Source organism: Neophocaena asiaeorientalis, unplaced genomic scaffold (assembly GCF_003031525.2).
Source record: "Neophocaena asiaeorientalis asiaeorientalis breed wild unplaced genomic scaffold, Neophocaena_asiaeorientalis_V1.1 scaffold76, whole genome shotgun sequence".
NCBI lineage: Eukaryota > Metazoa > Chordata > Mammalia > Artiodactyla > Phocoenidae > Neophocaena > Neophocaena asiaeorientalis.
Window position 1 is genome coordinate 2,707,692 of NW_020173668.1, and position 21,563 is coordinate 2,729,254.

The following is a 21,563-nucleotide window of genomic DNA, read 5'->3' on the forward strand; positions in this document are numbered from 1 at the left end:
CCTGCCGATGAGGGGGACATGGGTTCGTGCCCTGGTCCGGGAAGATCCCACATGCCGCAGAGCAACTAACTGGGCCCGTGAGCCATGGCCGCTGAGCCTGCGCGTCTGGAGCCTGTGCTCCGCAACGGGACAGGTCACAACGGTGAGAGGCCCGCGTACCGCAAAAATAAATAAATAAATAAATAAATAAGAAAATAAATTTAAAATATGTTCTCTGTATTTTCAACATTAAAATTAACAACCTCAGTAATAGTGACACTTTGGGCCAGATAATTCTTTGTTGCACGCAGGCTTCAGTAGTTGCAGCACGCAGGCTCTAGAGCATGCGGGCTTCAGTAGTTGCAGCGTACAGGCTCAGTAGTTGTGGCTCGTGGGCTCTAGAGTGCAGGTTCAGTAGTTGTGGTGCACGGGAGCTCACAGGCCCAGCCGCTTCGTGGCATGTGGGATCTTCCCGGACCGGGGCACGAACCCGTGTCGCCTGCATCGGCAGACGGACTCTCAACCACTGCGCCACCAGGGAAGCCTGGCAGGCGTATTCTTAACCACTGCGCCACCAGGGAAGTCCCTCTGTTTTGGGTTTTTTTGGTAAACTTTTTTTTTTTTAATTGAGGTGTAGTATAAATACAGAAAATGTTTTATAAGGTGACCACCTAGATAGAGATATAGAAGATTACCTCCACCCAGGAGCCTTTTTCATGCTCCCTCCTAGTCATTATCCTTCCCTACCCCTAAAGGTATTTGACACTATTACTTTTCTTACTTCCTCTGATAGTATTTGTGTTAAACTTCAGGGTTGAGGTTGTTGGTAACACTAGCCACAGACTTCTTTGAGAGTAAAATCATGGTGGTGGTGTTCACTCTAATCTAATGTTCTTAACTGGGAAGGATTTTGCCCCCTACAGGACATTTGGCTGTGTATGGGGACATTTTTGGTTCTCAAAACTGGTGGTGGTGGTACTACTACTGGTGTCTAGTATGTAGAGGCCAGAGTAAGCATCCTACAGTGCACAGGACAGACCCTAGAACAAAGAATTATCTGGCCCAAAGTGCCACTGTTACTGAGGTTGTTAATTTTAATGTTGAAAATATAGAGAACATACTTTGAAGATATTTAAATTTGACAATCAGACGTTTACCACTTTTCTCTTTCCAAATCTTTCCTTTTATGTTGGCCTCCATTTATCTCATTAGTGTGATATGAGGTGGTTGTCCTAAAATTCTAGTAACTGGTTGTCTCATAAGTGTACCAAGATTGTCACAGATTGAAGTGAATTCTTAACTTGCCCAGTCAGGACAGTAGGTTAGATTCCAAAGCAATTTCTCCATCTCTGATCATTAATGGATAGTTAGATCTAGTTCTAGCATAGCCTGTTGAGCAGAGGAATTCAGTGTGGTAATTATTAAAGTAGAGGATAGATTTTTAAAGTTTATGGAAGTCGTGTAGCTGTGATAATTTATTTTATCTTAGATTCTTCCTTGTTGGAGGCTTTTTTTTTAAATGTCTATTTATTTGGCTGCGCCAGGTCTTAGTTGTGGCACGAGGGATCTTCATTGTGGCGTGCAGGATCTTTTAGTTGCGGCATGTGGGCTCTTAGTTGCAGCATGCAGGGATCTAGTTCCCCGACCAGGGACTGAACCCAGGCCCCCTGCATTGGGAGCTCAGTCTTAACCGCTGGACCACCAGGGAAGTCCCTGGAGGCTCTTTTAAAATCAGAGATTGAGTGGAACATGAGCATATAGAGGGTAGCTCTGTGTGTGTGTGTGTGTGCGCGCGCGCACCTGTGCGTGTGCGCGTGTGTGTATATATAATATATGCGTTATAGGCATTTTCTGTGATTTAGTGATAAAGCTAAGAGCAGTCTTTACAACAGAAGCGAAAGATGAGAAGCTTAATGCAGAGTAAAATATCTGAAGCTTTAAGCAAAGCTGCTCATAGACTGGAGCTCTACCCTTTGAAAGCTAGAGAGGGAGAGACACTGGTGGATACCTAGTCAAAAAGAATCCATGTGCTTAGAAAATCTATGGCAAAATGTTAATTTGACTAGTAAAACATGTCTTTTCTCTGTGGCACTTAGTTGATGACAGGTGTTTAGGATGTTTGGGTTGAAATTTTCGTTCGTCCGTTTGTTTATTTTAGTTTTTTGGCCGTGCCACGTGGCATGTGGAATCTTAGTTCCCTGACCAGGGATGGAACCCATGCCCCCTGCAGTGGAAGCATGGAGTCTTAACCACTGGACTGCCAGGGAAGTCCCTTGAGTTGCATTTTTATTGTCAGATGTGTGTGAACATTTAAATGTAACTTGTCTGAAAAGAACTTGGCACCCCTATAAAGGTACAGGGAAGGTACAGATAGGAGAGAATGAAAACAGCAGTCAAGTATTTAGAAATGAGATGTTCTCAGGCCTGGTCCCTAGGAATCAATAGCATGTTGCTGATACAAGGATGAGAATAAGTTAGGGATTTGAGACTATAGTATTTATTTATTTACTTTAAATTAAATTTATTTATTTATTTATTTATGGCTGCATTGGGTCTTTGTTGCTGCGCACGGGCTTTGTCTAGTTGCAGTGAGCGGGGGCAACCCTTCGTTGCGGTGCGTGGGCTTCTCTTTGCGTTGGCTTCTGTTGCAGAGCATGGGCTCTAGGCGCGTGGGCTTTAGTAGTTGTGGCACACAGACTCAGTAGTTGTGACTTGCGGACTCTAGAGCGCAGGCTCAATAGTTGTGGCGCACGGGCTTAGTTGCTCCATGGCACATGGGATCTTCCCGGATCAGGGCTCAAACCTGTGTCCCCTGCATTGGCAGGTGGATTCTTAACCACTGCACCATCAGGGAAGTCCCTGAGACTATACTAGTTAGATACCTTGTGGATCCCCCTGGAGTTGCTTTGTCTTTTGGAAGAGAATTATTATTTTGTAGTTGTTAAATACTAACTTAATGCTCTAGATGATTTTCATGTTTCTTTTTCCTAGGGATAGACAGTGAAATTCCCCAGTGCCCTTGGGAGGGTAAACCACCCTCATAGAAAAGACTGGTCTAGGAACATTTTATGTCTCATGAGAGATGAAATAGTTGATGTAATTTGCTTCTTCTATATGCTGATTAAGTCACTGAGAGTAGGGTATAAGAGTAACTTTTTATTATTTGCAATACTTGAACAGTAGAGATGTTTGTCGCCTCTACAATTTTTTTTTTTTTATGGCCTCACCACGTGGCTTGCAGGATCTTAGTTCCCCGACCAGGGATTGAACCTGGGACCTGGTAGTGGAAGCACCCAGTCCTAACCGCTGGACCACCAGTGAGTTCCCTCTACAACAATTTTATTTCCTATAAACCCAGGACGGAACACATTGAGGAATACTACTTTGAAAAAAAACAAAACAGTACTCCTTAATTTAGATACTATCTCAGAACAGGAAATCTTGTTCTCATTTTCTTTAGTACTTGTGTAAGACCCAGTCCATATTCTGCTGTATCAGTATAGTTAGTTTTTATTTGCTTTAACCAAATTTTTAATAAATACATCCTCCCAATTAGTGGTAGATACTTCAGTATCATCAATCACTAATTTATAACTCTGAAGTAATTGAAGACTGATATTTTTCCCCATTAAAATAGGAATTATTCTGTTTTACCTAATGAGCATGAATCACCTGTTTTTAAAGACTAAATCAGTGCATTATTCTGGAAGTAATTCCCAATTTGTGCATCAAGCTTGGGACAGCAAAATGGTTTTCTTTGTAGTACTGCTTGATTGCATGTACTGTTTCTAAATATGTGGAGAAGAACTCCCATGCCTTAAGAATTAACTTCTCATTTTGATTAGTTGAGCTTATCTACACTTAATGAAAAAATGGAAGCTTATTGATCATATGAATGGGGTTCTACTCTTCTTTGATCTGATTGTTACTGTAATAGTAGTAATTTCAAAATCATGAGCTGATTTCTCCAAATAGACTAGACCCGCTGAAAACAGAACTATAAGGAGTTTGCAGGAGAGGACTAACAGCTATGCAGCTTGGGTTTTTAGCTTGGGATTTTTAACTTTAGCTTGGTTTTGGGGGGTTTTTGTTTGTTTTGTTTTTTTGTTTGCTTTTGACACCAATAAATAGCTTGTGGATTTTATACAAAATAATCTTAGGTGTATGTTAAAATTTTTAAGTTGGCTTTTTTAAAAAAATAGATTTTTATGGTGGGCGGGGGTAAAAAAAGAAAAACTAGATCTTATTTTTTAACCTTAGCAGTGGTTCTAATTTTGATCCATTTGTTCTCTGAGCCCAAGGATATTATATCAAAACTGGCACAGGGCTTCCCTGGTGGCACAGTGGTTGAGAGTCCGCCTGCCGATGCAGGGGACACAGGTTTGTGCCCCAGTCTGGGAAGATCCCACAAGCCGCCGAGCGGCTAGGCCCGTGAGCCATGGCCGCTGAGCCTGCGCGTCCGGAGCCTGTGCTCTGCAACGGGAGAGGCCACAACAGTGAGAGGCCCGCGTACCGCCAAAAAAAAAAAAAACTGGCACAAAAAATTTAGCAAATTACTTATAAAATTTGTGAAGAGCAGAGATGGGGAACTAAATAGTTTTTGTAAATTTGTTTCTGATATTGCTGAGGTTTTTTAAAAAGTATTTGATTCTCTGAAGTTCATATTTGTCTTTTAGGAGTACCTTCCAGCTTTTAGTTATAATTAATTTGAATCCTGTTTCCTGATAGATAATCACCTTTTTCCTCACGATGATTATTACCCTTTATAATTTGACCTTCCCAGATGTTTATCTATCGATGTCTTTTGTACATATCTAGATTGTATATGTTTATTAGCCTTTCAGAAGAAGTCCTGGATGAAATTTTCTAGGATTAGAAATCAAAGAGTTTGTATTTTTTACTTCAGTTGTATTTGGCTGATATTTTCTTTAGTCCAGTGGCATAGAATGGAGATTGGCACAGCAAGCATAGTGAACTGGGCTCTTGAGTTTTGGCCAAGAAATGCTGAAGTCATCATGCTGTAGTGGACCAAGTGTGGACATTGGAGCCAGCATCTACTGAATGAGTTAGCTGAATGACCGACTTCATTCAAATTTCTTAATTTTACCAAGTTAGTTTCCATATCTATAAAATGGGGAAAGGACCTCACTTTTCTGGTTTGTTGCGTGGATTAAATAAATATTTAGTGTGTTAAATGCTCAGTGAATGTTAGATCTTTTCTTTTTCTTAAAGAATTTGATATTCTTCAGAGCATCACAACTTGGATAACATTTACCAAGGAGTATTTCTAAATTTAAAGTTTTCAGCTTACACAATTAAATACCTTTGGTTTTGGATGATGATGATTTAGCCGAAAAGAGCAGGGTCACTGGCTACCAGATAGTTGTTAATTTTTGAGGATCTGAAGAAGAATACCTGTTGGTTTGAGAGCATCTCTGGTACCTCTGGACTACTAATCAGTTTAATATAAAGGCAGGCATTGTAGTTAACATAGTATACTGTCTTAGCCTGTATAGTGTTGGAGAATTAACTCTTTGCTAAAGGTAATCACTCCCGACAGCTTAACTGTATCTAAGCCTTTTATGTTATCTTAAACACTGATAACCAGTGTTTTTTAAAAATTTTATTTATTTTAATATTTATTTATTTATTTGGCTGCGTCAGGTCTTAGTTGTGGCGGCATACAGGGTCTTCACTGCAGCATGCAGGATCTTTCGTTGCAGCATGCGGGCTCTCTAGTTGTGGCACACGGGCTGACCAATGTTTAAATGCAGTCAAATGTATGGATTTAAATGGGCATGACCTCTGAATGATTGTTAAAAGATGGACAGTCTTCCCTACCCTGATTAAACATGAAACTAGTGAACTTCAGTTTGAAATTCATAGTTGGTCTCTTGTGGAAATGTGTTAAGAGAAAAATTGATTATTTTCTTTCCTGCATTTATCACAGACATCATGTTTTCCTTTATGTCCTAAAATGATAGTATCTAGATCTGGAGACCTCTGATGGGCTCCTATTAAGTACAGCTTATTGTGACTGAGGTGGTACAACATCAACCACTTGAAGCTTAGCTTGGTGTAGATGTAGATGTAGGGTTTTCCTTTGTAGTTTGTAAATTATTGAATGTCTTATGCCAGTGATCAATACAACCTATTTCAGATTTAGCTCAGTATTCCTTTTCTGAAAATTGAAGTTAATATTAGATTGCTCAGGAAAACTTTTATTTACAAATTAGTATCTTTGGGTAGGGTGTCAATTATTTTTCTCTTGACTCCAGAAGCTTAAATATTTGGGCAAAACAAGAGTTTTGTAGGAGATTCTTTTTTTTTAAGGCATTTTAAACATGTTTGTTTAGTCTTAGTTGCAGCATGCGGGTTTTTTTTTTTTTTTTTTTAGTTGCGGCATGCGGACTTCTTAGTTGCGGCATGCATGTGGGATCTAGTTCCCTGACCAGGGATCGAACCCGGGCCCCCTGCATTGGGAGCACGGAGTCTTACCACTGGACCACCAAGGAAGTCCCTTGTGAGAGATTCTGATGGAATAGTACAGTTATGATTTGAGTTTCAGAGGCCCAAATGAGGCAGGTATTTGGGTGATATATTGATAAGAGGTATCAATTGAAAAGTAAGGAAATCTCTCCCCTGCCCCCATCATTCCCTGTTACTGTTTATAAAGAATTATTTTCTTGCAGAGATCCTAGAGTAAAGGTCCTCCAGCTAGTAGACTGCCAAAACAGTTACACTGCCTTACCTCCTCTTTGGTTGTCTTGGATTTCTTTCCCACCGCTTTCTGACCCTTAATCAGTACTCTTGGGAAATACAAACTCCTTATAAAGTGATTGGAGACATTTGTTCTGAAACAAAAAAAATGTTAATTAGGAGAAATTGTTGTAAAATATATATTACAAGGGCCTAAGCCATTTTTATAGTTTGCATGTACTGTTATGACTACTTCGCTGTGAAACCTTGCTATATGATTTTTGTTAGATGTGGATTCAACTGCCCTGAGTGGTGTGAATTGATAGGGCTAAATAAGCTAACTACCTGTGAGACAGCTTCAGGAAAAAAATCTTTAGTGAATTTATCTAGTGTCTTATCAGTGTCTGTTCCCTAGCACTGGCAATAAGGGATAAAGAAAAGGAGATTGGTTGCCAATATGTCTTCATTTTTTGGTAATTTGGGGTTTGGTATTGATGCTGTGATTTCCTGTCTTGGATGTTGGCTTTGGAAACTAAACAGTTAAAGCATCATGATTTGAGAGGAAACTAGCTCTCATGAATGAAGGCAAAGTTTGGCACTAGTCCAGAATAATGGGGGTGATAGTTAGGGTGGGGAGACTGACTTTTGTACCACAAATGACTTTTAAAAATTAAGAGATAATTCCATGTCCTGAGGTTATAAACCGGCTACAGCTGGTTTTTATCCCCCCCACCCCGCTCCTGCCCCCGCTAGGCATCATGGGTAAAAGTAAGCATCCCCCTGTTTCTTTTGTTTAATATAACAGTACGCCATGTGATTGGCAGGGCAGTGCCCGCTTGGAGACCGGGTTTGTGCAGGTCTCCCAGGGGGGCTGGCACGTATGAGGCCTCCCCTGTGCAATAGAAAGAGCTTCTCTTACGACAGAAGAGAGAAAGGGAACCCCCCTAAAAAACAAAACAAACAAACCTAAACCCATCTCTTATTCCTTTTTTTCCTCCTTTTTCTGTTTCCTCCCCTTTCTTGTCTCCAGCTTTCCTGGCAGCTAAAGGAGGGAGCAGAAAAATGTATACCTGTAAGTACATTTAACTGTCTTGCCCGCCCCACCCCCCGCCCATTTTTTCTTTTTCTAAAAGCAGAAACTCAGTTCTTCACAGCCTTTTCCTCACTATGTGTAAAAGGTGATACGCTGAGGTTTCTGATGGGGTTGAAGTAATAAGTACTGTTGCTTTTAAAAATTTGTTGCAGGATAATTGTTTCTCATACAAAGCTCCTTTTGGTTTGGATCCTCAACCCTTCTACTTCATCCTTTTGCTATAATGGTCTCTGGATTCTAGTTTTCTTCAAGCTGAAGCTGTGAGAGGAATGTTATGCTAAGGTCTTCTTTTTCTTTTTTTAAATTTCTTTTGTCTGTAGCAGTGATGGTTCTAGCTCCCCCTTATCCTCACTACCCACCCCCCTTCCCGTGTCAGCTCCGATGCTGCTCTGTGAATGGAGTCAACCAGCTGACTGAGTGCTGGCATCGTGCCAGGGGCTGCAAAGCAATGAGAATGTGCGCGCACTCGCATGTGTAAGTGTGTACAGAACACAAAGGGAAAAGCCTGCAGTCTAGGAAATCACAGGCTATTATATAAGGAAGTCTGCGTCATCTCTGCTTACTTGTGCTGATGGACAAGGAACGGGGAGGGCAAGAAAAATACCCTTTTGATGTATATACATACACACACTTTTTTCCTTCCTGTCTTTATTTAAAAAAAAAACAAAACAAAAAACCACATATTTCTGTTGTGGCAAAATGAGACAGGGCTTCTCTGTCCAGGTGGTAGTAACCTTGTTCCTAGTGAAGTGTAGTAATAACTCTTCTGGGAGGTGAAGCAGTTTGTTCTGAGTCTCTTCTTCCTGCCCCGATTCGGAGGTGTGTGTGCTTGAGGAAGAGGGGTGACTAGAAGAGAAATGCCTCCTGAATTTAATAGCTATAATTTGTTAGATACTTTTTTCTTTTTTTCCAGACTGTTTCTAATCATTCAGGATTGCCAAGGGTACGGGGTGAGGGGGGAGGTGCTCTTTTTTTTTTTTTCTTTTAGAAATGTATTTATTTATTTATTTATTTATGGTTGTGTTGGGTCTTCATTGCTGCACATGGGCTTTCTCTGGTTGCAGCAAGTGGGGGCTACTCCTTGTTGCGGTGCACGGGCTTCTCATTGCAGTGGCTTCTCTAGATGCGGAGCACGGGCTCTAGGCCCGTGGGCTTCAGTAGTTGTGGCTCGCAGGTTCTAGAGCGCAGGCTCAGTAGTTGTGGCTCACGGGCTTAGTTGCTTTGTGGCATGTGGGATCTTCCTGGACCAGGGGTCGAACCTGTGTCCCCTGCATTGGCAGGTGGATTCTTCACCACTGCACCACCAGGGAAGTCCTGGGGGAGGAGCTCTTAAGGAGAAGCAACAGACCAGGTAATAGAGCAAATACTATCTATTAGCTATTCCTTTGAGTCCTCTCCCTCTTTTCTCTTTATTTCTTGTTTTTGTTTTATTTTGTGTATTACAGAAATGCAGTAGTCTCCCCCTGCCATCTGCTGCAGAGTTAGGATTGTTCAAAGGGAAGGTCAAACAGCATGTGAAAGGAAGGAAAAATGAAAGATCTAAGCTTCCAGACATTGCAAGTGTTACGATTTTGGGATTCATTTGGAGTGATTGTATCTTTAATTGATCGTTAAGAGCTCGTTTAGAAATTGTATTTCAATTTACCACTAATTTACCATGGTGCCTTTTTTGCTAGTTTCTTAATTTCTCTTTATGTGCTTCTTAGGTGTGTTAACGTATATATGAAACAGCTCTTGTGTTAAGTGGAAATGTGAAATAAAGTGTGTTAGTGAATAAAAGAAGGTCATACTGTTACAGTCATTTTATGTAAGTTTATTTTTGCTCCTGTCTATTTGGAGTAATGATGCTGATGTGCAGTAAGTGGGTAGGGAGAGTTTAGAGTAAGAGAGAACTTTTGAACTAGTTTATCCTATAATAAGGTTTGTCATGTTGCAGTCAAGAGGAAGTTCCTTAATTCAGTCTTTTTGACTCTTTATGTTATGGCCCATGAATTTGTGTTCTTGCCATGTTTTCACAAGCAACAATCTTTGAATATACTGTGTATATTTTTCTCTTTGATATGTGAGTGTTGATGCAAGTGTGAGGAGGTGCATATGAAGTTGTACTTTCTTTAAGGGTTGCTGGTTGGGACTTAGAAGAGTGGCTGGCCTGCTTATTCCCTAGGCTGCCCCCAGTTATTTCCCCACCACAAGTAGCTGGATCTCACTCTTCCAAATGTCCATTTTGATTAAGGGAGATTTTTTCCCCTGTCAGTTGAATACTAAAGACAAAACAGCAGCAGAGACCAGCCTAGCTCAAACCTAAAGGCTAGATAAAGATTCATTCCAAGTTGTGTGATTCCCTAGTTCTTGGAAGTAATAATTACCTTTTTGAGTTGATATTATCCTCTTATACTATTGGGTTGGCCAAAAGGTTCGCTCAGTTTTTTCCGTAAGATGGCTCTAGTAGCACTTAGTTGTCTTCAACTTCATTCAAAACAGTTTTGTTAGATTGTATGTGACAGCTGTCATATCAGCGTGAATTTTAAAAAAGACATCAAAATTGGTGAATTTTTGTGTAGCCATTTTAATGTTGAAAATGGAAGAAAAAAGTAACATTTTTAGTATATTATGCTTTATTATTTCAAGAAAGGTAAAAATGCAACTGAAATGCAAAAATAGATCTGTGCAGTGTATGGAGAGGTGCTGTGACTGATCGAATGTGTCAAAAATGGTTTGTGAAGTTTCGTACTGGAGACTTATTGCTGGACGATGTTCCACAGTCGGATAGACCAGTTGAAGTTGACAGCGATCAAATCGAGATATTAATTGAGAACAATCAACGTTATACCACGCGGGAGATAGCCGACATACTCAAAATATCCAAATCAAGCGTTGAAAGTCATTTGCACCAGCTTGGTTATGTTAATTGCTTTGGTGTTTGGATTCCACATAAGTTAAGTGAAAAAAAACTTTCTTGACCGTATTTCCACATGCGATTCTCTACTTAAACGTAATGAAAATGTTCCATTTTTAAAACAATTTGTGATGGGCGATGAAAAGTGGATACTGTACAAGAATGTGGAACAGAAGAGATCGTGGGGCAAGTGAAAGGAACCACCACCAACCACACCAAAGGCTGGTCTTCATCCAAAGAAGGTGATGGTGTGTATATGGTGGGATTGGAAGGGAGTCCTCTATTATGAGCTCCTTCCGGAAAACCCAGTGATTAATTTCAACAAGTACTGCTCCCAGTTAGACAAACTGAAAGCAGGACTCGACAAAAAGTGTCCGGAATTAGTCAACAGAAAACACATAATCTTCCATCAAGATAATGCAAGACCACATGTTTCTTTGATGACCAGGCAAAAACTGTTACAGCTTGGCTGGGAAGTTCGGATTCATCCACTGTATTTACCAGACATTGCACCTTTGGATTTCCATTTATTTTAGTCTTTACAAAATTCTCTCTCTTTTTTAAAAAAAAATTATTTATTTATTTTTGGCTGCGTTAGGTCTTCTTTGCTGCGTGGGCTTTCTCTAGTTGCGGCGAGTGGGGGCTACTCTTCATTGTGGTGCACAGGCTTCTCATTGTGGTGGCTTCTCTTGTTGCAGAGCACAGGCTCTAGGCATGCGGGCTTCAGTAGTTGTGGCACGCAGCCTCAGTAGTTGTGGCTTGCGGGCGCTAGAGTGCAGGCTCAGTAGTTGTGGTGCATGGGCTTAGTTGCTCTGTGGCATGTGGGATCTTCCCGGACCAGGGCTCGAACCCGTGTCCCCTGCATTGGCTTAACCACTGGCTTAACCAGTGGATTCTTAACCACTGTGCCACCAGGGAATTCCCTACAAAATTCTCTTAATGGAAAAAAATTCACTTCCCTGGAAGACTGTAAAAGGCACCTGGAACAGTTCTTTGCTCAAAAAGATGAAAAGTTTTGGGGGACTTGGTTGGTGGTGCAGTGGTTAAGAATCTGGCAGCCAATGCAGGGGACACAGGTTCGATTCCTGGTCCAGGAAGATCTCACATGTCTCAGAGCAAGTAAGCCTGTGCGCCACAACTACTGAGCCCACAAGCCACAACTACTGAGCCCACAAGCCACAACTACTGAAGTCCGTGCCTAGAGCCCATGCTCTGCAAAAAGAGAAGCCACCGCAATGAGAAACCCATGCACCACACAGAAGAGTAGCCCCCGCACGCCGCAACTAGAGAAAGCCCACGCACAGCAACAAAGACCCAATGCAGCCAAAAATTGAAAAAAAAAGTTTTGGGAAGATAGAACTATGAAGTTGCCTGAAAAATGGCAGAAGGTAGTGGAACAAAAGGGTGAATACGTTGTTCAGTAAAGTTCTCGGACACTTTTTGGCCAACCGAATATTATTTGTAATGACCTCCATGGGAACCAGTCATTTTGCAGGTGCATATGTATAGTATTGTTATGTTTTAATTCTGTCTATAGGATGCTTGCTTATCGACTGATAGGTTTCAGAAATCTTTTGCAGTCTTTTACTTTTAACTTTTCTCTTTGTACCTGGAAGCAGATTAGTAAGGATAATCTACGGTTAGGTAGTTAAAATCAGTGAGGCATAAGTTAGCACATTCTATCAATGGACAGATTTTTTTTTTGTTTCTTAATTCCCATAGGCCCTAGTTACTGTTTAGGAGTGACTGAAGAGTAGTTTTGAAGGATATGTGAAAAATATGCCCTTTAACCACCTCTGTCTCCTTCATTCTAATGTTTTATATATTTTTTTAGCATCTTTATTGGAGTGTAATTGCTTTACAATGGTGTGTTAGTTTCTGCTTTATAACAAAGTGAATCAGCTCTACATATACATATATCCCCATATCTCCTCCCTCTTTCGTCTCCCTCCCACCCTCCCTATCCCACCCCTCTAGGTGGTCACAAAGCACCGAGCTGATCTCCCCATTCTAATATTTTAAATAATGTCTGGCAGCTTTCCTTTGATATATATCAGAACTTTTCTGCTGATTTATTATAATTCTTTATAATATATATTATTATAAAATATATTAGTATAATAAGATAATATATTTGTGCTGATTTTTTATAAGGTGATAGTGGGAGAGGGCTGCTTACCTCCTATTCATGAGCTTTTTAGGCAGCACATCCTAACTTGTCTCATTTAAGCATAGGAGCCTTTATGATCCTTGGTGTGTATTAAACAGAACGGTGTGTCATCTAAGGCAAGGTCACCTAGGCTCTTCCATTCAAGGATGTGAGCCAAGGTTTGTGCAGTAAACTCAGTGAAATAGAAGAGACTGTTGAAACAGTGAGAGTCTGTTTTTATTTTGAATTACTGCCTTAGCAGTTTGGATTAAAAAACTAAAAATAGGGGGCTTCCATGGTGGCGCAGTGGTTAAGAATCCTCCAGCCAACGCAGGGGACACGGGTTCGAGCCGTGGTCCGGGAAGATCCCACATGCTGCGGAGCAACTAATCCCGTGCACCATAACTACTGAGGCTGCGCTCTAGAGCCCGCAAGCCACAAATACTGAAGCCTGTGCGCCTAGAGCCTGTGCTCTGCAATGAGAGAAGCCACCGCAATGAGAAGCCCACACACCACAACGAAGAGCAGCCCCCGCTTGCTGCAACTAGAGAAAGCCAGGCAATGAAGACCCAACACAGCCATAAATAAATAAATAAATCTATTTTTAAAAAAGGATTATTTTTTAAAAAACGACAATATAGACAGCATAGTCTGATGATTAGGAACATGGGCTGTGCAATAAGAAAGACCTGTGTTTGAGTCAGGCTTAGCTACTTACGAACTATGAGACCTTATCTGTTTCTGTTTTCTCTTCTGTAAAAGGAGAATTATTTAAATTATTAAAGCCCTCCTTTAAAGGGCTTAAATGAAGTAATGCATTGTGAAGCACTTTAGCACAGTGCTTAGCAAATAATAAGACCTCTTTGAGTGTTAGCAGCTATTACTAATATTCCTATCTATTGGGTTTGTGTATACTGTTTTCAGTGTTCCTGTTAGTTTCTTTAGTCAGTCTGTAACTATATCCTTTTTAAACTTTTGGCATCTTCTGAGTTACACTGGGTTGATTGACGTATATGTCGGAAGAGTCTAGATCAGGAGTCAGAAACTACAGCTACTGCCTGGTTTTATAAATAAAGTTTTACTAGAACACAGCCACACCCTTTTGCTTACAACAGCAGAGTTGAGAAGTTCGCCCACGAAGTCTAAAATATTTACTGTCTGACCCTTTACAGAAAAAGTTTGCAGACTCCTGTTCTAAATCGAGTCCTTTTTTTTTATTAAGAAAAGTGAACCAGAAAGCAAGTTCTAGAAATCAAAAGGGAAGTAATTAAAATAGACTAGATTTAAATGGACCAGAAGGAATTAATCGTTTCAGGCTTTTAGGAATGGGATTCTTTAGCCTGGGGAATAGTGGGAAGAGGTCCGTTGACGTAGCTGATACGAGTTAGGTGAAAGAAAGTACCATTTGGAATTGGTTAGGCAATAACAGTGCTTACATGGTCTGTTGGGGCATTTCATAGTAGTGGGTAATAAGGGAGGTACAAAGGAGAGATTTGCTGCCAAGGAGTTTGCATTAAACCTGAAAAATAGTATGAATTGGTAGGTTACTCTAACAAGTGTATTAGAAGTGTGATCTACCTTTTTGACCCACCTTCTAGAGAAATGGAAATAAAAACAAAAATAAACAAATGGGACCTAATGAAACTTAAAAGCTTTTGCACAGCAAAGGAAACCATAAACAAGACGAAAAGACAACCCTCAGAATAGGAGAAAATATTTACAAATGAAGCAAGTGACAAAGGATTAATCTCCAAAATTTACAAGCAGCTCTTGCAGCTCAATATCAAAAAAACAAACAACCCAATCTAAAAATGGGCAAAAGACCTAAACAGACATTTCTCCAAAGAAGATATACAGATTGCCAACAAACACATGAAAGGATGCTCAACATCACTAATCATTAGAGAAATGCAAATCAAAACTACAGTGAAGTATCACCTCACACCAGTCAGAATGGCCATCATCAAACAATCTACAAACAATAAATGCTGGAGAGGTTGTGGAGAAAAGGGAACCCTCTTGCACTGTTGGTGGGAATGTAGATTGATAAAGCCACTATGGAGAACAGTATGGAGGTTCCTTAAAAAACTGCAAATAGAACTACCATACGACCCAGCAATCTCACTACTGGGCATATGCCCTGAGAAAACCATAATTCAAAAAGAGTTATATACCACAATGTTCATTGCAGCTCTATTTACAATAGCCATGACATGGAAGCAACCTAAGTGTCCATTGACAGATGAATGGATAAAGAAGATGTGGCACATATATACAATGGAATATTACTCAGCCATAGAAAGAAACGAAATTGAGTTATTTGTAGTGAGGTGGATGGACCTAGAGTCTGTCATACAGAGTGAAGTAAGTCAGAAAGAGAAAAACAAATACCGTATGCTAACACATATATATGGAATCTAAAAAAAAAAAAAAAGGTTATGAAGAACCTAGGGGCAGGATGGGAATAAAGACGCAGACCTACTAGAGAATGGACTTGAGGACACGGTACGGAACGGGAAGGGTAAGCTGGGACAAAGTGAGAGAGTGGCATGGACATATATACACTACTAAATGTAAAATCGATAGCTAGTGGGAAGCAGCCTCGTAGCACAGGGAGATCAGCTCGGTGCTTTGTGACCACCTAGAGGGGCGGGATAGGGAGGGAGGGAGACGCAAGAGGGAAGAGATTCGGGGATATATGTATATGTATAGCTGATTCACTTTGTTATAAAGCAGAAACCAGCACAGAAAAATACAAGTGTGATCTGTGGACTCTTGTGGATCCCTGAGACCCTTTCAGGGAGTCTTGCGATGAAAGCTATTTCATAGTAATACAAAGGCATTATTTTGCCTTTTTCCCTGTGTTGGCATTTGCACTGATGATCCAAAAACAGTGGTGAGTAAAACTGCTCTGATGCCTTAGTATGCATCAAAGCGGTGGCACCAAACTGTACTAGTAGTCATTGTATTCTTCATTGCCATACAGTTTAAACTTGCAGGTAAAAAAAAAAAAAAATCTAGTTTCACTTAAGAATGTTCTTGATGAAGCAGTAAAAATGAATTTTATTTAATCTTGGCCTTTCAGAACATGGGTTTTGAATATTTTGTGTGATAAAATGAGAAGGACTTATAAAGCACTTTTGCTACATGTTGAGCTACAATGGTTGTCTCAAGGAAAAGTGTAATCAAGTTACAAGCTACCTAGCTGCTTTCTTCATAGAACATTGATTTTACTTGTTACTTGGTGAAAGAATAATTAGGGACTTCCCTGGTGGTCCAGTGGTTAAGACTGTGCTCCCAATGCAGGGGGCACGGGTTTGATCCCTGGTCGGGGAACTAAGATCCCACATGCCGCACGGTGCAGTCTACAAAATTAAAAAAAAAAAAGAATAATCAGTGAACTATGATCTTTAGATTTGGGTATTTGGCAGACATATTCTTAAAATTTTTCAGGGAAAGCAACTGACTATATTTGTGTCCAGTGATAAAATTTGAATAAAAATTAAACCATGAGTTTGACAGCTTCCAGGACTTAAATATCAATACTTTTCTGATGAGATTAGTGGTATTGACAAATGTGATTTTTTTTAAATATATATTTTATAATGAACTGTGTCAGCATTTGAAATCTACATGACCTAGTGGACCAGAATTTTCCAGATGATCAATGCATGATGTAAAAAAATCATGCTTGGGTAAAAGAGCCATTCAGAGTATAAGATAGACAATGGATTTTAAAGTAACAGTATGAAGTTTATTGATAAGGCTTCAGATTTCACCTTGCAACTAATCTTTAGAAACTACTGTGGTTTTTTTTTTTTTAATTGAGGTAGGTAAAATTCACGTGACAGAATTAACTATTTTAAGTTGTATAATTCGGTGGCATTTAGTACATTCACAGTGTTCTGCAACCACTACGTAAATCAGATTTCAGAACATTTTCATTACCCCAAAAGGAAACCTGTGCCCAGTAAGCAGTTGCTTCCCATTTCTCCATTTCCCAGGGCCTTGCAACCACTAGTCTGCTTTCTGTCTCCATGGATTTATCTATTTTGGATATTTCATATAAATGGAACCATCCAGTGTGTGACTTTTTTTGTCTGTGTTCTTTCACTTAGCATGTTTTTGAGGTTCATCCATGTTGTAGCATGTATCAGTACTTCATTCATTTTTGTGCCTGAATAATACATACCACATTTTGCTTATCCATTCATCAGTTCACATTCATGTGAACATTGGGGGTGGTTTCCACCTTTTTTGCTATTGTAAGTAGTACTGCTACGAACATTTTGTACAGGTTTTTGTTTGAATACCTGTTTTTTTTTTAATTTATTTTTTATTTGTTTATTTTTGGCTGCGTTGGGTCTTCGTTGCTGCCCGCAGGCTTTCTCTAGTTGCGGTGAGTGGAGGACGGGGGCGCTACTCTTCGTTGTGGTGTGTGGGCTTCTCACTGCGGTGGCTTCTCTTGTTGTGGAGCATGGGCTCTTGGCGCATGGGCTTCAGTAGTTGTGGCGTGTGGGCTCAATAGTTGTGGCTCGCGGGCTCTAGAGTGCAGGCTCAGTAGTTGGTGGCACATGGACTTAGTTGCTCTGTGGCATGTGAGATCTTCCCGGACCAGGGATCGAACCTGTGTCCCCTGCATTGGCAGGCGGATTCTTAAGCACTACGCCACTAGGGAAGTCCTGAGTGCCTGTTTTCCATTCTTTTAGTTATTTACCTATGAATGGAATTCCTGGGCCATATGATGATTCTATGTTTTTGATAATTCTAACTTTCTGAGGAACTACCAGACCATTTTCCAAAGCAGATGTCCCACTTTCCATTCCTGCCAGCAGTATACTAGAATTACACTTTCTCCATATTCTCACCAACACTTATTTTCTGTCTTTTTGATTATAGTCATCCTGGGAGGTATGAATTGGTATCTCATTGTGGTTTTGGTTTGTATTTCTCTAATGACTAATGATGTTGAGCATCTTTTCGTGTGCTTTTTGGCCATTAGTATATTTTTTGGATAAATATCTATTCAAGTCCTTTGCCCACGTGTGTTGAGCTTTGAGTATATCAAAGATGAAGGTGTCCACAATTCTGACCAATTGAAAAGAGTATTAGAATACCTCTCTCTGGTATCAGTATGAACTCACGAGTTTTAATCTGTATACATGTTTTTGCACACATACACATATACAGATATAGAGATGGACGTGTTTGTACGCACATACATATATTTCTTGTTCTGAGAGGACACCACCGTAGCGCAGCAAGCGCATATGACACCAGTTCTTGGTTTCTAGGTGCCAGTATCCAGTAAAAGGAACCAGAGCTCCTTGGAGAAATGACTAGGGCAGAGAAAAAATTCACATGAATCTGAAGTATCATGTGTAACCAGAAAGTAATGAAATGCTAAAAAAAAAAAAAAAAAAAAGATGGAGAGTCAACTTGAAGGAGCTTCCAATGACCAAGTCTGGGACAGTTTGAAGAATAAAATAAGTAATGATAGTAAGGAACTATATAACCCATGGGATAAAATAAATATCCACAAGTCTGTACTGCTATAAATAAATACTTGAATAAGTAAATGGGGAAGAGGGGACAGCTGTTTATTCCAGTAAAATTCAAAATATATAAGAATGATGGGAACATTAGGCAAATGCTACAGTAATAATTGCTGCAGGCAAGAATTACCTGTAAGGACTTCCCTGGTGGTCCAGTGGTTAAGAATCTGTCTTGCAATGCAGGGAGTGCCCGTTCGATCCCTGGTCAGGGAACTAAGATCCCACATGCCGAGGGGCAACTAAGTCTGCACACCACAATTAGAGAGAAGGCCATGCACCACAATGAAGGGAAGAGCCCGCACCTCAACGAAAAGAGCCCTTGTGCCACAGCTAAAGACCCAGCACAGCTAAAAAATAAATAAATATTAAAAACAAAGAAAAATTATCTATAGATGTTAAAATTAGTGGGTGGAAGTTTGATGCAAAATGGGATTTAGCATAACCTTCCGGTATTTCCCCATAATAATTTTTCAATGGAGAAACCTGGCAGACACCACCTCAGTCAAGTGATTAGAGTTAACATCACCCATAGTTCAACATATTGACATTATGTACTTCCTGATATGATACACTGAGAAGGCCACAACATCACGTTTGTGACATTGCCAAAAATACATAGGCTCAGTCTAATCATGTGAAAACATCAGGCAAACCCAAATTGAGATATATTTTACAAAAGAACTGGCCAGTACTCTTCAAAAATGTGAAGGTAAGAAAGACTAATAAACTGCCACATGTTAAAGGAGACCAAAGAGACATGACAACTAAATACTATGTGGGATTGTGGATTGTATCCTGGGTCTGAAAAGGATATTAGTAGGAAAACTAGTGAAATGTGCATAAGGCCTGTAGAATAGCTAATAGTATTGTATCAGCAATTCAGGGGACTTCTCTGGTGCCACAGTGGTTGGGAATCCGCCTGCCAATGCAGGGGACACAAGTTCGATCCCTGGTCCAGGAAGATCCCACATGCTGTGGAGCAGCTAAGCCCATGTGCCACAGCTACTGAGCCTGCACTCTAGAGCCCGTGAACCACAACTACCAAGCCTGTGCGCCACAACTACTGAAGCCCACGCGCCTAGAGCCCGTGCTCTGCAACAAGAGAAGCCACCACAGTGAGAAGCCTGCGCACTGCAACAGGAGTAGCCCCTGCTTGCTGCAACTAGAGAAAGCCAGTGCACAGCAACGAGGACCCAACAGAGCCAAAAATAAACAGAAATTTTAGAAAAACCAATATTCATTTCTTGGTTTCAGTAATGTTGTACTGTGGTTATGTAAGATGTCAACACTACAACTATACTTCAGTTAAAATTTAATTTTAAAATACTTCAATTTTAAAAATAATTTTTTAAAAAGATGTTAACATTAGGGAGAACAGGATGAAGAGTATGTAGGGCTTCTCTGAACTATTGTTGCAACTTTCTGTAAGTTTAAAATCATTTCAAAGCTGAAAAAGTTTCTTTAAATAATGAGTTCATTAAAGATTTTAAATTTTTAAAAAATGCCCTTCTTTTTCTAACTACTCATCTGTTTAAGACCAGATTTTTGGGGGGACTTCCCTGGTGGTCCAGTGGCTAAGACTGCACACTCCCAATGCAGGGGGCCTGGGTTTGATCCCTGGTCGGGGAACTAGATCCCACATGCCACAACTAAGAAGTTCTCATGCTGCAATTAAAGATCCCACATTGCAGCAGCAAAGATCCCACGTGTCTCAGCTAAGACCTGATGCAGACAAATAAATAATAAATAAATATTAAAAAAAAAAAAGTCAACTGGTACAGTCATGGGAATCCAGCTTTCTTTTTTGTTTTTAAAATTTTTTTTTGGTCTGCATTGTGTCTTCATTGCTGCGCACAGGCTTTCTCTAGTTGCAGCAAGTGGGGGCTACTCTTGCAGTGCACGGGCTTCTCATTGCGGTGACTTCTCTTGTGGAGCACAGGCTCTAGGCGCGTGAGCTTCAGTAGTTGTGGCGCGCGGGATTAGTTGCTCTGCGGCGTGAGAGTCTTCCTGGACCAGGGCTTGAACCCATGTCCCCTGCATTGGCAGGCGGATTCTTAACCACTGCACCACCAGGGAAGTCCTAATGAACTAATATTTTTAAAATTCTGTTTTAATTTCTAATACGGTGACTATTGATAGCTATAAACTACAAGCAAAAAATCTCTTTGGAGTCTTAATTTTTAGGAATGTCCTCTTAAAGGGATCCTGAGACCAAAAAGTTTTGAGAACTGGGAGAGTATGCCTAAGAGCTGCAACAAAGATCCAAAAACTCAAGGGCGCAAACAAGATAGAAAGTATTTCTTTCATGTAATTGCCCAAGGTGATTGGTTCCTGATGCTCTGTTGTTTTGTGTGGTAATTCGGGAACTCACGTTCTTTTATACTAATTTTCCTGCTGATCCCTAGAACAATGGTTCTTATACTTTAGCGTGCATCAGAGTCACCTGGAATGCTTGTTAAAACATAAAACACAGTCCCTAGTCTCTTTCCCCAGAATTTCTGATTCATGGGTTTGGAATGGGGCTCGAGAGTTTGTATATCCAACAAATTCCCAAGAGATGCTGATACCACTATCGGGGGGATCAACTTCTACGGTATTGTCCTTGTCTGCAGGCTTGAAACTGTGTTGCAGCCAGCAGGAAGGGGAAAAAGCATGAAAGAGTTTGCCTACTTTTTATAGTTCTTGGGCTGAAAGCAGCACACATCACTTCCTCTTTATTCCATCGGCAAGGCAAGAATTTAGCCTAACAAATCACCAAGGGAGGCTAGGAAATGTAGTGAGCTGAACACCTAGGTAGCCAGTATTTCCATTACTATGGAAGGACGGGGGGGGGGATTAATTTTGATGGGCAGTGAGCAACAGTATCAAGACATTGGAAGAATAAATACTTGGATAGGACTAATTAAATAGGCAATATGTTTCATCAGGTAAAGAACAGAAATTTACTTAGAAGTGTGGCAGGGGAAAGTCTAGGAGAGTAGTATATGTATATATAGAAGTGAAACTGTCTTTTGGAAGATTGGGACAGAGTAACGTGGTTAGGAGGGCAGAGTAGACGGGGCCAGGTAGTAAGTAATAGTGGAAGGTAGTATACTGCAAGAAGGCTTATCAGATTTATATGATAAATTGATTCAGCAAGAAGCCAGCTGAGAAGCTGTTCTCTCCTGCTGTAAGGGTCTTAAGGTCCTTCTC

At 40.4% G+C, this 21,563-nt stretch overlaps 1 protein-coding gene across 1 annotated transcript in view; it reads left to right on the forward strand.

Annotated features, from left to right (window-relative positions):
* The first annotated feature begins 7,733 nt into the window (after positions 1-7,733).
* GATAD2B (GATA zinc finger domain containing 2B) overlaps positions 7,734-21,563 on the forward strand; it is a 49,397-nt gene continuing 35,567 nt past the window's right edge. The window contains exon 1 of the mRNA XM_024748327.1: positions 7,734-7,750. The gene's annotated coding sequence lies outside the window, so the exon portion shown is untranslated. The remainder of the gene's footprint in view (positions 7,751-21,563) is intronic.